This window comes from Chamaea fasciata, unplaced genomic scaffold (genome assembly GCF_029207755.1).
Source record: "Chamaea fasciata isolate MVZ Bird 193981 ecotype frontalis unplaced genomic scaffold, bChaFas1.0.hap1 SCAF_13, whole genome shotgun sequence".
Lineage (NCBI taxonomy): Eukaryota > Metazoa > Chordata > Aves > Passeriformes > Sylviidae > Chamaea > Chamaea fasciata.
Window position 1 is genome coordinate 1,094,547 of NW_027094098.1, and position 15,245 is coordinate 1,109,791.

The following is a 15,245-nucleotide window of genomic DNA, read 5'->3' on the forward strand; positions in this document are numbered from 1 at the left end:
CTTCTGGGTGTTGGCAGTGTTTGTGTATGAAACAGAGCATTATACACAGCCTGCTTCTACAGGAGCCCTCAAAAGCTGGATAGTCCATGGGCTGATGGGAATGTTAAGCAGCATCATGCTGCATTCTTTAGGGGCTGGGCTGGTCCCCTGCAGCAGGCTGGTGTTAGGTGGCCCTCTGGGAGTGCCAGTGGCTGGACTGCAGAAGGCAGTGTGCTTTTTCTTGGAAGCATCAGTCAATCCCTTGTCTGAGCCCTGAGCAGGACAGATCCCCTGCGAGACAGACTATTGGTCTAATCCAGTAGGACAAGTGTTAAATTCCTATATTTATCACTAAAACACTTGCATTTCTATGTATTTGTGTTGCATAGTGGTTCTATATCTTGGAAAATCACATGGTGCTGCTGACCTTTTCATAAAAGGAAAAATTGCTGTTCCTCCCAGGAGGCTGGTCGTTCCTGTCAGACTCACATCCGAGGGAATGTGCTGGTGTAGTACAGCGTGTTCCTCAGTGCTTTACACAGGCCTCCTTGTGATACAGGAGCACTGCAAAGCTCTTTGGAGGTTTTAAGGAGCCTGGCTGGAGCCCTGGGCTGTGTCTGTGTTCCCTGAGGGCAGAAGGACGAGCTGACACTGGCAGAGCCTTGGGCACCCGAGCCCTGCAGAGGCAGAGCTGCTCCCTGGAGCCACGAAGGCTGAGGCTTCCCTCAGCATTCTGCATAATCCAGTATCTGACCCATTGAATTTACTGGGTCTTGGGAACTGTGTCAAAATGGTGATTTGATTCCTCAGGTGATGCTGTGAGAGGAAGGCTGTTTTGCTTTCAGGACCCTGAGGAGCGTGGTTGTATTTGTGCTCACGTCTGTGTTTTGGGGTTTACCGGCTGTGTGGTATCAGATGGGGTGATGTGGAGGCCCTTGAGCCTCGAAGGGAAACTTCTAGGGCAGTGCCTTGGAAGAATCTGCCATAGGCTTCAGAACTGCCACATTGCCTAGGGTGAGGAAGAAGGTTCCCCCCAGGGTGCTCTGCAGCACTCGGTGAATCTACCTCAGTTTCACTTTTCCCATTGGCCCGTGGGCCTTGCCCACCTCTATCGTTCATGTATGTCCCCAGTTTGAGAAGGTTTCTCCTTTCCCCGTGTCCCCCCTGGCTGTGGTGTCATGGATAGTCTGCCCCCGTGTCCCCTTGGGTCATTGCCCTTTGCCCTGGCCTCTGTGCTTGCAGACCATTGGTTCCTGACCCCATACTTAACCCTGGGCACTCCTTTGCTGCGGGTCTTTCCGTCCCTGGACCCTTTGGCGTGAATCTGCAAAATAAACCTTGCTGGAATTCTCTGCGGGAGACCCTTCCCATCTTTCTTCACTGAGCTAGCCGTGGGGGTGTGTGTGTGTGTGTGGACTTGCGTGACTGCTGCGTGCCCGCGCGAGCAGCTTCCTGAGAGGAGACGCTTTTTGGGAAAGGTAGCAGCAGCCGCCATCCATGGCCACGCTGCTGCGGAGCGGCGCTGCCCTTCCCCGAGGAGCAGCCGCTGTGGCAGAGCCCTGCAGGTGGAGCTGCGGCCCCAGTTTAGCCGCGTCCGTGCTGGAGACACTCCTGCCTCAGCCCTCCCGCCTTGGGCAATAGCTGCAGCTGCCCGTGGGGCTTTAACCTCGGATCCTGTGCCGGGGAGACAGGAATTCCACGCTGGGCTCGTGGGGGGAGGCTGGAAGGGGACTCAGCTGTGACACTGCTGAGTGGGGTGGTAGCTCCTGTTGTGAATGGGAGACCCAAAGCCCCCCTAGGGCTGGAGGTCAGAGATACAGCCTGTTCTTGTTCTGGTGTAATGTCCGTGTGAGCATCCTGAAGTGCAAGCGCTGACCGTGCCTTCAGTCTCCACCTGAGATACGGAGTGCAGGGACCTTAGAGAGACAAACATTTATCCCCACAGTATTCTCTGCTGAGCCTGTGCTCTTGTAGGGCTGAGGCTGCTTTCCATGGGAGGAACTCACAGACACTGAGGGACTGCATTAGGGTGGCACAGGGCATCTCTGGGGTCCCACATGACTCTGGGTGCGTGGATTACTGCCCAGCACTCAGTTCCTCAATGTAAGGCCATAGATCAAAATGGCTTGGAAGGGAGCTTGACAGTCATCTAGCCCTATTTCTCCATCCAAGTAAGCATCAACTTGCCTTACATCATTCCTGACAAATGTTTGCCCAGCCTGACCCAGAGGCTCCCATTGCTGCTAAGGACTTCAGCATGCAATCTGTCCTGGTGCTTTGTGGTTCTATCTGCTAGAAAGTTTTCTTTTGTCGTGGCTCTGCTGTGACTAAAACTGAGCACTTCTGAGGTGTTCTGAGGTGGAGAACGGCTGTCTCTCTCCTTGGAGCACCTTCCACGTGGTAGTCTGTTCCCATATTTCCTCAAAGTCTTCATTTCTGGGGCAAAGAACTCCAGCACTTCTTTCTGTAGGCTGCTTGCACATCCTTCCCTCCCTGCTTTTGAATTGTACGGAGGACCTTACAGTGTTCTTCAGACTTGTTAGGGGTGATCCTTGTGCCTCTGGTGAGTGGGATAGTAAAGCTGCTTGAGCTCACCGTCTTATAGAGCAGTCATTTCCCAAGTGAAGACCAAGCCAAAACTTGCGTTAACTGTTTTTTTTTGTTTGAGTGGGGTTTTTTGTTTGTGAGTTTTGGGGTTTTTTTGTGTGGGTGGTTTTTGTTGTTGTTGTTGGGGTTTTTGTTTGGGGTTTGGTTTTTTGTTTTATTTTGTTCTTGTCTGGGAAACTGTATTTTACCTGAAACTGTATTTAAGCTTTAATAAGCTACAATCCTGAGGAACAAATAAAAAGGCTTCTTTCTCACACTCAAGAAGATAAGGAGGTACCAAGAGAGACTTAATCCAGTTTCCAGGCTATTTCCTCTTCCATAAATGTTGTGAGATGCTTTGAGTTCAGTGTCAGAAGTTTCAGATGTTGTTCTGTGGAAGATCATGTCACATGTTGTTTTCCTTGGCAGCTGCTGGCAAATCTCAGTTGGTCCATGCAGTCTCTGGTGAGCACAGAGGGCACCTTTATGAAACTCATCTCATCTGCTGCTTGGTGACAGGATTCAGCACCCTGCTGCAGTGTGATGAACCAGATTGGCTTTGCTGTTTTCTAGTGCAAACCCAGAGGATGTGGGAGTGAGCAGAGCACCAGCAGTCACCTCTCTGCAGCAAGTGGCTCTCTGAGCATGATGAGAGCATGGCAGGGGCTGCTGCAGAGGGCTGGGAAGGTGCATCCTGTGCTCAGAAGCTAATGCTGCTCTGACAGGGCACGGGGGTCAAATGTGCTGTGCTGCTGACAGGTGCAGAGAAGTGCTGCCACATACTGTGGTCTCTCTGGTTTGTCTCCTTAGTGTGGTTATGTCAGAACTGTAGTTTTGTTTAAGCAGGAACCAATAGCTCTAGAGATCTGCTTCATCTGCTCCCTTCACCAGCACACCTGAATGGTCAACCTTCAGTGTTTTGTGTGCTCATCTCAGCATTTTGGGCAGAGTGGGCACTGATGTGATTTCCGTGGCGGCCGCCCTGTCAGCATTACAGAGATAACCATCAGCAAGGTTACTCCAGGGTGGAAGGCCTTAGAACCACTGCATGTGAACAAACTGCTGCCTGGGGAGGAAGGGGCCTTGGCCCCATTCAATGTTTGCCCTGGGTTCAGCTTGCTTCAAAGGTCTACATGAGTAGTTTCACTCTTCATCCTTTCTTTTGTGACAGCTGGGATGTTCTGAGATCATCGTGTCCATGGCAGGGATCAGGTCCTGGGCTGAAATTTGTGACATGGCGAAGAAGGGGTTGCCATCCAAAGATCCAGTGGCAACAGGGGTGGTGAGAAACTGAGGCACAGCAAAAGAAGAGCCATGGCAGAATCACAGCAAGAGCTCAAATGCTTTTAGTGGCAGTTCCTGCAAACCCAGCTGTAGCTGTACTTGTTCCTCCCTTTACTGGTATTTTGAATAGTGTCCATCCCAGCTGTTCCTTGGAAGGATGATGGTGCCTTGAGAGCAGAAAGCAGTGATTGTTTCCAGAGAAATGTTGGATTTTGAGGGCCATGGTGTTGAGATGTGACAGGAAGGTAACTCTCACAGTGTGTAACTGGCACAGCCATTGCTAAATGGCCAGAGGCACACACATTGCAGATTGTATGGAGGATGGGAGAGGTGAAGAAACCATGACATGAAGCTCATCTAGGGAAGACAAGATTCTTGGGAAAGGGTGTGTTAAAATGAAGCTGAAGTTTTAGGAGGGAAGGCCTGTGCTACCACATTCCTGCTTTGCCACTCTGAAATCGTAAGTAGAAGTGTGGGACTGAGTCTCTGTAAGGTGCAAGTTGTATATAGGAGGCAAACTGAGCGTTTCTGCTCAATGCCTGCACTTCAGCAAGTGAGTGGGGCCCCTTCTGCAGTGTGGACGGATTCCTGGTGGACCACAGGAGCAAGCAGCAGTGGACAGAGCACAGCACTCTTGTTCATCAAGAGCAGAGCACTCTCAGTGTGTCACAAAGATGCCACTGGCCTGAGTTTCTACAAACACAGTTTCCATGGAGGTTGCCAGGCTGGGTGCGAGTATAGAGGAGACAGAACTCTGCTTCTCGAGGCATGTCCTCTGCAGTGGGAGATTTTAGATTCCCACTTTATGCCAGCTGCTCCCTGTATTTCTAGCTCCTCAGCTGCTGCTTCTTCCTTTCTTGGTGGTCAGCTTGTCTCCCGTGTTTTGTACACACCCAGCAGCACGCGCACAGTGGGACATGTCCATCAGCTTGGGAGCACAGTGCCTGTGGCCATGAAGTCCTTACCTTGGCAGCCTGAGCTGCTGCAGGAGCTGCAGTACCCAGCAGTGCTGGTGGGAGAGTGGCTTCAGCCATCATCTCTGTTCTTACTGGAATACTCATGGGAGACTGTCTGGAATGTGAACACAGTTGCTTGGGTTGTTGAAAAAGGCTTGAATTATAAAATTCCTGGCCTGGTATTTGGCTGATGATTAATTACTTAGGTTAGCGTAGTACTTTGATGTTCTAGATGTAAACCCAGAGCAAGCTGTTACAACTGTGTTGACCTCAGTGGAGTCATCCCAGTCATTCCAGTTGGCACACCTGGTGCTGTGTGGTATTTGTATTCTGTGAAACCAGCATCCAGGCATTGATTTAAGTCTTTCCAGGGACTGGAGGCTGTTAAACTGTTGATCTTTTTTCCTCTCCTGTATTGATCGCTGTGCCACTTAACCAGCAGTGACCTTCTCACCACACCTTTTGCCTTTGAGCTTGCTGCCTCTCTGGAATCCTTCTCTGAGCCTTTGCAGTTTGTGGTGTGTTTGTATTGCCACAGTGCTTAGAAACTGCTCACAGGTTGCTCCATTTCTCTGTAAGTTTTCCCTTCCCTACTCCTCCGCCAGTATCTTGTTGTGTAACTCTCCCCCAGCCAACGTTGTTGGCTTGCATAGATAAGTTTCTTGATGCTGGATAATTTAGAGTAGCCTTGTGACAGAAAAATCCCCCTCTAAAATGCAGTTGAGTCTTGCACTGCCCTTCAGTGATTTGGCAGCTGGTGAGGTTTGCTGGGTGGAGTCCTGGTGCTGGCTTGTGCTCTCTGCTTGAGAAGAGCAGATTAAGCTCATTCTCCACTCAAACCAGGCTTCTTCATTTAATGTGGATGGGAGCAGGCAGTCAGGCTGAAAGTAGATTTTGTACTTGAACTTCCAGGTCAATGGTTTTTTTGTCCTGTTTGTGTTAGCAGACAGTAGCCCTTTGTTCAACAGCACAACTTTTTCCACCTCAGCAACACACACGCACGTGATGCAGGTCCTGAGTTGTGCAATAAACCCCAGCAAATACATTGTCTGTTCCACTTCAGGGCTTGATTGTGTGCCCTATTGACCAGCAATAAAGCCAACAGTATGGACGTAGTTACTTATTCATTTATTTTGGCTTTTCCATCTGCTGTTGCCTATGTGGGGAAGAAAAAGGCCATAAGTACTTTGAGAGTGAAAATTTTGTCTTTAGAGAGGCGGTCTTGGTAACTTGTGCAAGCTGGATAATTTAATAGCATTAGTTAAGGATTAAATTAAGTATTTAATTTAGTAATTATGTAGTTTTGTTGCTAGGGAGTGACAGGGTTGAGGTCAGGGTAGTCATGAGCACAAAAATTAAAAGATGAAGGTATCCAGATGAATGTCCTGTAGCCTGTTGGAGTCTTGATCACAAAACAACTGCTTGGAATCCCATCTTTGCTGGGGTTGGTGCTTGCTGGCACCTTCCTCTACAGAGTCTGGAAAGGCAGGAGGAGAGGCCCCATCCCTCTCTGATGCTGGGCCTTTTCCTGAGCCCCTCTGGAAGTCGTGGGCACTTACCAGTAGAGCCATGAGCATTCCCTCATGGATAGGATTGCACATCCCGCACGGAGCACAACACTTCTCCCTGTCCAGGTCTGACCTGCTGCTCTCTCTAGCTGCTGGGCAGAGGGTGAAGGGAGCCCCCATCCTCCTTCCTTCTCCAGTCTGGCAGTGCCTCACTGCTCCAGCAAGGCTCTGCTCTGCTTGGGGCCAGCTGTGCCTGCCCTGCCATAACCTCCCTGTTTGTGCTGTGGATCCCTGCAGAATTCCCTCCATCCAGATCCTCTTGGACTTTGTTCCCAGCAGAATATCCTGCTCAGGCTTCTTGGAATTAAGGCACATTAGTCTGTCTCAGAGTTGCTGTTTCCTGGGAAGTTCTGATGCCATAAAGATTGTTTGCCTTTTTTTTTTTTTTTCATTTCCTTGTAATCTGAATGAAATAATGTTTAAAATTTCCTATGAGGACACTGTGTCCCAGATTTTGAGTTTTAGGAGTGTTGTGCTCTGGAATTTCTGAAATCTTGTTTTGAGTTATATCCATTTTAAGTTGTTGTACTACTTATGCTTCCTGGTGATTTGTTCAGTAAAGCCTAGTAGCAGGTCAGAGTACGTGTATTATACTAAAAAAAATGGTAGTTAGTTACTTTTTAAAAAAATCAATAAGAACAGCAGCTGCTTAATATGATTGAAATATCTCATTTCCTAGAACAAGAACTGCCTTGTTTGCCATGTAATGAGAATCTGGCACTGCCGTTACGACACCCAGCAATGGCTTAATCTAGAACACTGGGTAACATTTTATTATGGAGTAGAGAGCAATTCATCTTAATGAGCTGAAAAGTAATAAAATACTTCACTGTTTTTATCATGTTAGGACAAGGTAATAATGATGCATGTGGGATAAAGACCTCTTAAGATAAAATTTGGAAATTATGGAATGGAGATTCTGAGCTGCCAGAAGCAAGGCTGTTCCAAGGGGCTTTGGCAGGAACTTTTATCAATGTTCTTTAAAAAAAGAAAAAAAAAGAGAAAAAAAAAGTTTTTTCTTATAGTAAGTTCTTCCTAAGAAGTTGTTTTGCTGAGGTTTTTCTGCTGTCCTGTCCCAGCAAAGGCCTCTTCGTTGCACTCCTGAGCGCTGTCAGTAGGGAAGTCTTGGATGTTCTCACTTAAACACAAGACTCCATTGTGAAAGTCCTGAAAATCCCCTCACTGCACCAGCTGCCCTTCCCTGGCTCTGCACTGCTTGTGGCCCATCATGTCAGGTGTGAAGGAATTCAGGTAATCCTCCTTCTCCCGTGGCAGGAATGTGCTGCTCAGCAGCTGCTCCTCCTGCCCCTCACAGGGCACTGGACAGCCTGCTCTCCCTGCTGGAGTTCTTCATGGAGCCTCCTCCACCTGCAGGAAATGCCAAATGGCACCGTGCCTGTTTGCTTCTCCAAAGTGCTGCCCAAACATTCAGCACAGGTAAGTTCCTAAAAACCCCAGGATGTCCTGAGCAGGGGAGATGGCTTGCATGAGTGGGAGGCCACAAAATTAATGGAGCCAGAGCTTCCTTTCCTGTCCAGCTTTACATTGAAATGGGATGTCTGGTGGGTGGGCCTTGGCTGCTCTTCTGAAGGAAAGTGCTCCTGTGGTTATCTTGCAGCCTTTGTCACTACAGACGCTGCTGGGAACCCATGGTTTGGGGAACCAAATTCCAGTGTGGATCCCTGCAGAGGTGAAGGGTGTATCAGTCTTAAATTCAATTCATGCAGTTATTATACTGTATAGGTAAACGAAAATGAACTGGTACTGCAGAAACAGCTTGTTTGTTATAAACAAATATGTTCAGTTTGGGAGTAGCATCCACAGTGGAGGAGCGGATCTGGGCTATGGAAGAATTTGTTTCCTAGGCTAAGATCTGGGTCTAGCTATGTCCAAATTGATTCTTTAAGCATATATGAGAATGCCTGTGCTTGTTCTTAACTGGTGTTTCATATGCTACTGTTCCCAGCCTGCGTTTATACTGAAAGTGGATCCTGGAAAGGCAGGACAAAGGCTGGGATCTAGGAGAGAGCACAGCTTTGTAATATTAAAATCTGCAGGGAAACTGCAGTGAAATGCAGGCAGCAGGGAGTTTGCCCATGAGTAGGGAACAGATGTTTCATTAGCAGGGAAGCCTAAGGGAAACAGCCCTGTTAGGAGAAGGATGTTCCCATTGTTCATGGCAGCACAGACGGGTCAGTGGATATATGTGTTCAGCTGCCTTTTAGAACTTGCAGAGTCCAGGTAAGGCTGTGAACTTCTCAGTAGGACAGGTCTGAGATTTGAGGGTCTAATGGACACTCTGTCCTTCTGTCACCACTGCCTGAGCCAGAGAAGCTCCAGATTTCAAATGAATGTGTGCTGGAGGAGTTGGGGCTCACATGGCTGTAGGATGGTTTCGGGGAGACAGCCCTGCTGCAAACAGGGAGTTCAAACAGAGCTGCAGGAGTGTGCCAAGGACTCTGCGTGGGGTTCAGTCCCAAAAATGGGCCAGTGCAGGACAGGGCTGGGGGGAGGAATGAGGGACAGAAAGCCTGGCAGATGAGAGAAAACCAAAAGAGAGGAATTTGTTTTGCCTACAGAACAAAGCCTGGGAAAGAATGGGACATTTCTCTGTAAACACTTCATTGCCAAGTAAATACTAGCGGGGAAGAAAAGTCCTTTGTAATAAAGATCAGTGCTGGCACAAGGACAAAGTGGTACAAATTTGCTATTAATAAACTTAGCCTGGAAATTAGATTTTCAACCACCATAGTGAGATTCTGGAGCAGTGTCTCAAAGGGAGAAATGGAAACCAAAGGAGCCTGAGGAGCCTGCAGTAACAAGTTTTCTCTCTGACACAGTCTCATTTCATTTCATGCCTGCAGATGTCTTAGACAGCCTGACCCAGCAGTCCAGACAGGAGGGTGAGTTGCAGGAGCAGGTGAAGCAGCTGTAATTAGGAATCAATAGCCAAGGTACAAATCAGCTGCAGGAGAGTTTCAGAGATCTCTGCAGACATCCAGTTTTGACTGTATCTAGTGGTTGGATTCTAAGAGTCCTACATCTGTAGTCTGCAGGGAGAAGGGATTTTCTTTCACTTTTCTTTTTCTACAGTAATTGAAAAATGGAGTTAGAGACTTATTATTCTATAGAGACAAAAGTTTTCTCCTCAGTTGTCCAAACAATGCATGTTCAGCTATGACAAGAATATCTTTATTCTAAGCTGTTGTAGGATGTTTGCCTTAGCAACACAGAGGCATTTGGAGAAACTGCCTACATACAGTCTTCTCTCTTGGCAAATAGAAAAGGGGAATACAACAAATGCTCCTCACTAAGAAGTTGAAAGCCTTGAGAAATCATAATTAAGATGAATCTATCTCCTTCTGATACTTCCCCTAAATTCTTTGTACTTTCTGTCAGTTTAACATAGAGAATAGTCTGTATAGGGGATAGTCAACACAAATTTCTGTATTTCTTTCCATGTTTTTCTCCTCTGCCGCTCCATTCTTTCTCTTCTTTCCCTCACATCTTAAATGAAACCAGGGAAGGTGCTTGTGTTGTACTGGTTTCATGCCCATAAATCAAACTGGATAACAGCCACAGTAGCCTTAGTTCCATGACTCATGTTGAGATAAGGGCCTGCAAATGGGATAGTATCTATCCCATGACCACGTGCCACCCGAACCAGGGTAAGCTAGCCCACATGGTGCCACCTAGCAAGGTTTCTATATCCAGCACACAAAAAAATAGGTCACTAAAGAACTGTTCCTCCTTTTTCACCCTTTTTCTCTTGATGCCCTAGGGCCCACATTCAGCGCCAAAATCTGTCTTGGTTTGGAAAGACAGGTGTCTGCTAGGGAAGGCAGGAGCCTCCCTTGGAATGGAGAATGTAAACCCCCTCCCTCTGAATTATTATAATTTTGAAGTTTAGGGGCTCTCAGGCAAAGATATGGGAATAGGAATAACAGTTTTTTACTGGGAAAATTAAAATAAAAATGCAGTAGTACAAAAAAACCAAAGCAAAAACCAAACACTGACAGAGTCAGAATACAACCTGACACCTTGTGTCTAATTAAATGGTGGCTGCAGTCTTCTTGGAGTGACAGATGCAGTTCTGTTGAAGCAATGATCCTGTAGAAGGGTGTAGTTTTGCTCTGTAAGTCCAGTGGTGGTGTAGATGGATCCATTTTTTTTGCAAATCCAGTGCAAACAGGCTGTCCTGCTGTTCTGAATCTCAGGTTTTATCCAGGTAGGAATGCTTGGCTTCTCCCACTGGGTGGAGCATCTCACAATGGGATGTTGTAATTTTATCAGTCATGCAGTGAGCCTTAATGACCCATTAACAGAAGACATCTCCCTCAGAGGGAGGGATGGGTTGTGGAAGAGATAAAGAACAACTGCCTCACCTGGTTTTAACAGATGGGAATAGAATACATACTTCTGGTTACATTTTGCATTGCAGCATAAGACAGATGCTGACACTTCCTTTGTACACCTGGCTGCAAGGGAGTCCGGGCAGCAGTCAGCAAGGTGCAGAGGTGGGATTTTAATGTAGCTGAACAATCAGGAAGGACAGGAAGGAAGGGATGTTTGTATGATGCTGCCATCTGTATTCAAGGCAGTGGTGCCAGACTTTGGAGAGGAAATCCTCTTGAGGAAGTGAACTAATGTGATGTAATACCCTGAAAAGAACTGTACAGATCAGGAATTACCTCAGCCTCAGTGTTGTGCCTTTTCTTCTGACTCCTCTGTGCTGTTGCTGACCAGGAGAAGCAGTGCAGTCCCTGCAGGCATTTGCCTTTCATTTCACTGGCTCAGAGTAAGGGATATCACACAGAGACAGGCCATCATCTGGTAAAGGTTAAGTTCAGCTGCAAATGTCGTGGAAGATGACAGTGATATTTGTGTGGGATGCTTCTAGCCTGTTACTAGGAAGGTGTAGTGCTTCTTGTTTTACCCATTTTCTGAGGGCTTTATGCCTTCACAGTTCACTTTGGCACCTGGTGAAGCAGCTGCAGCACAACCCCTCAGAATGACCTGTTACACAGCCTTGATCTGCAACACACCTGTAATTTTCCACCTTGACACCGGTACTGCTGGCAGGGGTTCATGGTGGGTGGCTCCTGCCAAGTGACTCAGGCTCTGCCTGGTGCCTGCCCAGCTCTGATAAAATCTCTGCAAACGGTTTGGAGGATCCCTTGCTCTGATCATAGCAGCTCATGTGGGTGTTGTCTCCACACCCCTGGCTCTGCTGGCAGGCATCTCACTTGAAGCTGACAGCTCACATCAAGCTCCTGGGCTTTTCAGTGACTTTACCCGAATGAGAGAGATCCAAGAGCTGCATTTATGATGTAACACACGGTGTCATAGGTTATGGAGCATCAAAGAGTTTGGTGGGTTTTCTTCATTCTCTTTTTAAGTGACACCAGAAACAATGACCAGATTATTTGGGTTTTGGTTTGTTTGTTTTTGGGTTCTGTCAATGTTCTGCGCTGAGCTTGGCCCATGCTGGGGATGGTTGACCTCTGCGTGAAGTATTTAATGACTGATGTGTTGAGTGGGGACACCTGTGAGCAGTGGCCTTTTCCTGGCTGGTGAGGGCTGTTAAATGCTTGCCCGTGGTGCAGGTGTCACTCAGGTGCTGGCCCTAAATCAGGAGTTGGTCTCCTGCAGAGGGTGCTTGGCACAGCTTGGGCACAAAGTCTGGTCTGCAAAAGTGCTCCTTCATATCTCTCAGGTAGGATAAAGATGTCTCAAAGCAGGCACTGATTAATTTTTCATCTGCTTGACCTTTCCTCCCTAACAGAGTGGTAGAGAGACACAGCTCTGCTCAGCACAGACTGGGGATGAGGCTGCAGCAGTTTGCAGCAAAATGGTGCTGTCTTGACTTTGTGTTGATTCATTCCAAATATTTATTCCTCAATAGCGCTCTTTGTTTCTGTGTGAGCAGGGAAAGAAGAAGTGGAGAACTGTGCTTAATATTAATTTTCAGTGTTGGAGTTAATTGTAGCATTCTCTGAAAAGTGAATATATCCCCTCTCCTAGTGCTCCTTCCCCCATTATAACCTAAGCATGGGTGAAAGCTTTGACAAGATAACTGTATCAGAACAGGGTTGTTACTGTTTTGTCTCTCAGTTCCATGTGTAGTGAAAGGAAACAAATCCAGCCCTTCCTGTGTGCATGAAACATAAGGGTTGGTCAGAAGAGAACAAGGAAGTGGGACAGAAGCTCCTTGGTTTCCTCAAAGGTGTTTCCCATTATGCCAGGCGTTCTCACTCCTCCTCTAAGTTTACTCTGCATGGAAGGGAGCCTTACAGGGCATGGAATTTCAGTGCCTTTCTCCTGGATGGAGGGTCAGGGTGCTGATCTGGAAAAACTTACCCGCAAAGACACCTTTTTACTCTGGCCATCAGCACAGGACACCTCTGTGACCTCCACCACCAGGCATGGCCAGTGAGGGGAAGGGAAGGTGCCTGTGGGTTTGTGGTGAAAGTGGCCCTTCACCCCTGACAGAGTGACAGCACTGTAAGGACACGGCATGGGTGAGGTGTCAGACAGCCAAACTGACCTTGGTGGTGGCTGCTTGCTAAAGCCAGGCTGTTATCAGTCTCAGAGATGAGGGGGGCTGTTTTTGAAGGCTTTGGGACAGACTCTTGTCCAACAAGAAGGGCTAAGTGAGACCCAAAGAACAGAAGCGTCCCTGAGTACCACTGCTCCTGTTCATTTGTAGCCAGAAGAACATTTATAAGTCTTCATAGACATGAGTATTGCCACAGTTGCCCAGCTCTGGTCTTTCCTCTGCAAGGCATTGGTTGTGGGGCCCTGCACCACAATCACTCTGAAAATGAAGCCAGCACTGAGTAAGAGCTGCTGGTTAAGCACTGAGTCATGGAGCAACTCATGTGGCAGCAGTTTCTCAGAAGTTCTCCTGCCTTAAGTGGTAGCAAAGAGGAATTCTGCCGGTGGTTGAAACTGTGACAGGAGTTCCTAGATTTGTGCTGCTCTAGTGCACAGGCAGCAGGAACAGCCACCACAGGTATTGGTGTCACGTGTCATCAGTCCTGGAGTTAAGGGCACAGCTGCAAAGGGGCTGTTTCATACCTCTAGGAAGCTGTGCCTTTAGTGTCATGTGCTTCCTCCCGTTGTGTGCTTTTCTAATCCTTGAATGCACTCTTGTGCAGTTGGTTTTGTCTTTGTCTTTGCACAGGATGATTCAGTGAAGGTGCCAGGAGGGAACAGTTTGACCAAACACTTCATCAGAGACTGACAGCAATAATTTCTTGTTGGGTGGCATAAGATACCCGTGGTCCTAGGAGCTGAAGGCTTTTCTGGAAATGCTGTTGTTCACGTGGTCCTTTTCCATTCTCGTTTTTTCCTCTTCCCTCCACCTAGAAGGGTTTTGTGCCAAAAGAGACCCAAGAAGGTATTTCTACTCCTTTCACTGATGATCTCTTCCCTTGCCTTTCCTTTTGTCCTTGCCTCAGTCCCCCTGAGACAGTGGGGTCTCAATCCCCAGCAGTCAGCCTGCTTCAGGATCAGCACTGCAGAACTCAGGTTCTTACTTTGCCCCTCTCTGCAGTTTTCCAGCCGTAATATTTTAATTCCCTTCCTTCACCCCCGTTTTTGGAGCACACTTCCAAGGTCTAAGTCCAGCAGCAGTGAGAACAGTGGGAGGATGCTCTGCATGCCAAGGAGAGCAGCAATGTCCTCTCCTGGTGCTGAGGGTGAAGTGTGCTAGTCCCTTGTGCCACATTGGCTCAGTGACAACGGGAGCCCAGGAATGTGCATCCTGGGAAGATAAACCTCTGGTGGCTGGTTACACAGATCAGCAGGGGCAGCTTCTCAGAGTGGAAGGATTGATGTGCTGTGTGGGCTTCCAAGAAACCATTAAATAGTGTTTTAACAGAGCCAGCACATCTGGGAGCAAAGGATTTCAGAGCTGGATTGGAAGCTGGTCGTGGCTGCATGTCTGTGACCTTGTTAAAGGTAAACCTAAGTAAAAAGAAGACTCTCCCGGCTAATACCTTGACATGTAACTTAAGCAAAGTTAAGACTTCTTGAGTTAAACTTGGCAAGTGTTGCGTAAGAAAACAGTATTAGAATTAGGTATTCCTTAAAAACAGTGCAAAAAAGTATGATTTGCCCTCAGGAAAGAATTATCTTCATAGAAGCTGATCATTGTTCAGTGGTGAAGACAGCATTAGGGAAAAAAAAGTGAAAGCAATGTGGAAGGGGAGGGTGAGCTGAGCACAGTTAATATAAATTAGAAACAAAGTGCAGAAAACTAGAAATGAAAATGTTAAATTATCCTTGACTGCTATCTTCAAGGGTGCTAAAGAATTTAAACATTCTGTTTGAAACAGAAAAAGGAATTGTATAAGGTCTCTTTGAAATGGAAATGCTGCAATTATTAATGGTGATGAAAATAAGTAGAAGCATTTAGTAAGTATTTCTGATCTGTGTTTGGATGACAGCAGAATAATACACTAGACTCACAGGAGGACAATGAATTAATTTCTCAATTATTAGGCACCAGGAAAAGAAAAGTATTCTAAAATACTAACTGGTAATAAGCATTTTAGCAAGTACATGTTCAGATAACGTGCAGGGAAGAGCCCTAGCCGAGGTGTTGAGAGGATAGGTGGTGTGCATGTGGCAGGGAGATGATCCCTTTGTATAGTTGCTGGATTTACAGCCTGTCGTGACTCTTACAGGGCAGAATGACAAGTCAGCTTCTTTAGGAACAGGTTGCTTGGAGTCATGGAATCAAATAAATAAATTTTAAAAAGGCTCTGGACCAAGAAAACCCCCAGAGTGCTGCTGACTTGGGAGAGAGGTGGGCTGGCTAAGGTTGCAGACCACCATTCCCCAAAGCAATGTGGATTTTGGATTC